We start from the raw sequence: 2,306 nt of genomic DNA on the forward strand, positions 1-2,306 counted from the left end.
CAAAATACCTCGCAAAATGCTGGTCTGGGGAGGCAGAGGCCCCCCCCCCCCAGAATAGTTTAGGGGAAACTGGAGGTCCATAGGGATGGGTGAGGATTGCCACTAATCATCCCCCCCCCCTCCTTGTACCTGCAGAAATCTAGGCAGCTTCCAGGCCATCATCAGCTCAATAAATTCTGATGAATAATGGGCCTTTAGAAATTGGTTGTATTGAACATAAGGAAAGGAGAATACCCAGTAGTCAGCCATTTGATCATATTCTGAGATGTATAGCATTTATACAAGGCTGCGAAATTCATTACAAAAAGAACCCATTGAGTTCATCAGAAGCTGTGCAAAGAACAAGTTGGGTCCCATAAATGTCCTCAAGGTGGGGGAGATGAATAACTGGGAAATTTCCCTTCTGCACACATCTCACCCTCCAGGATGAGACTGATGATCTTCAGCTCTTGAATATGCTCCTTCCCATTTTGATGGTGCTCAGCTGGTGCCTTCCTCTTCTGCGTTTCCCAGAGGAGAATCAGGATGTTCAGACCTTATCCATCTTTTCAGGCATTTGAAACATTACAAATCTTGGGCTGGATCCGGCCAGCTTTTCCACTCCACGTGACTCATGTGATCCCCAGTAGGGTTTGTTTGTTTGTTTGTTTGTTTTGGTGGCTAAAGGAGAGTCTTCATTTCTTTCTCTCCACCCGCAAAGCGGGTTGAATCCAACATGATGGTTTTCTGCATATCTGGGGCATGTTTTTTTTTCCTGCAATTCCTGGCCATGTTCCCCTCACTATTAGAAGGAGTGATGACCCAGATGACTGTGTATGGCTGTCCTTTTTTTAAAAAAGGCAGATAAATATTCACACATGCATTTAAAAGTGAATGTGAAACTCTTTTCCCTCTGCAGCAGGTGATGCTCAAGTGCTGGCTACCCGCAGCGGCTCCCCAGGGTCCATTGACGGGAGGTGCATTCAAGGACCCAGCTCATCCTTTGTCAGAAACCCTCTTCCTGAATTATAACCCAGATGATATCATCCGTATCAACCAGCCTTTTTGTCCTCGCTAACATGAACAAAAAATAAAGCATTTCCGAGTGCCTGAAACTAGAACTGTGTCTCTGTGATTTGGAGTCAAGGAGGGTGTGGCAGATCCTTCGGACATGCCTTCTATAAACCTGTGGTCACATGGCGAGGCAACTGTGCTTTGTTCTGGATATAATTCCCAGAAGAGGGCAACCAGGATGGTGAGAGGGTTGGAGTCTAAGTCTTATGAGGAAAGGCTGAAAGAGTTGGGTGTGTTTAGCCTGGGAAAGGGAAGGCTTAGAGGGGATATGATTGCAGTCTTCAAGTATTTGAAGGGCTGTCATGTAGAAAAGGGAGCGGATCTATCCTCTCTTGCTTTGGATTGCAAGACTAGATCGAATGGGTGGAAATTAGAAGGGAGTCGTTACCGGCTAAATATCAGTAGAAACTTCCTAACTGTAAGAGTGGTTGGGCAGTGGAACAGTCTGCCTCGGGAGGGGGCGGATGCTCCTTCGCTGGATGTTTTCAAGCGGAGACTGGATGACCATCTTTTGGGTATGTTGTCGGGCTATCTTTTGGCTATGCTCCTGCAGAGTGCAGGGGGTTGGACTAGATGACCTGCAAGGTCCCTTCCAACTCTAATGTTCTATGATTCTATGATAATTTAACTCAGATTATTTATTTATTTTGGTTTGGGATGTTCATACATCCCTCCCTGAACCGCAGGCTTTGCACGAGGAGGCTCCGGGAACCATCAGGATGAAGCCGGCCCCTCTCTCCACCACCTGCTCGCCTGTCAGCCCACCCAGCACTTCCTTCCCCGCCTTCCCCCCCAGCAACTTTCCACGCCACCGGCCTAATGCTGCAGGCTAGCTGGGCATGCTCCCCAGCGCTGGGAGATCCCTCCCTTCCTCCCTCCTAATGCTGCAGCTTCAGGGACTCCTAGGGCGGGCTCTTCAGCCCGCTTGCCTGCCAGTTCGCCCACCACTTCCTTCCCCACTCACCAACTTCCTCCCCAGAAACTATCCATGCCACCTCCATGTGGGGGCTCCCTCCCTCCTAACACCATCTCGAGGACTCCTGGGGCGGGCAGGACCATAGGCTTTGTACTGGAGCGTTTAATAGAATTTATTCAGCAAGGGAGTGCTCATGGTGATTCGGTCTTTGACAACTCTGCCTCAGGGCAGACAAAATTTTAGTGAATTGGACATTGGCTGTGAGGCATTTGCGAGCCACTTTGCAGATAAAGTCCTGGCACTCCGCCGCGACCTCCCCGCCACAATTGATACAGTT

The 2,306-nt window shown here is 49.1% G+C and overlaps 1 long non-coding RNA gene across 1 annotated transcript in view; it reads left to right on the forward strand.

Annotated features, from left to right (window-relative positions):
• LOC107124132 overlaps positions 1-1,086 on the forward strand; it is a 2,424-nt gene extending 1,338 nt beyond the window's left edge. The window contains exon 3 of the long non-coding RNA XR_001482975.1: positions 899-1,086. This is a non-coding gene — a long non-coding RNA (uncharacterized LOC107124132). The remainder of the gene's footprint in view (positions 1-898) is intronic.
• Positions 1,087-2,306: the final 1,220 nt, after the last annotated feature.

Source organism: Gekko japonicus, unplaced genomic scaffold (assembly GCF_001447785.1).
Source record: "Gekko japonicus isolate JY-2015 unplaced genomic scaffold, Gekko_japonicus_V1.1 scaffold4954, whole genome shotgun sequence".
In the NCBI taxonomy this organism is placed as follows: Eukaryota; Metazoa; Chordata; class Lepidosauria; order Squamata; family Gekkonidae; genus Gekko; species Gekko japonicus.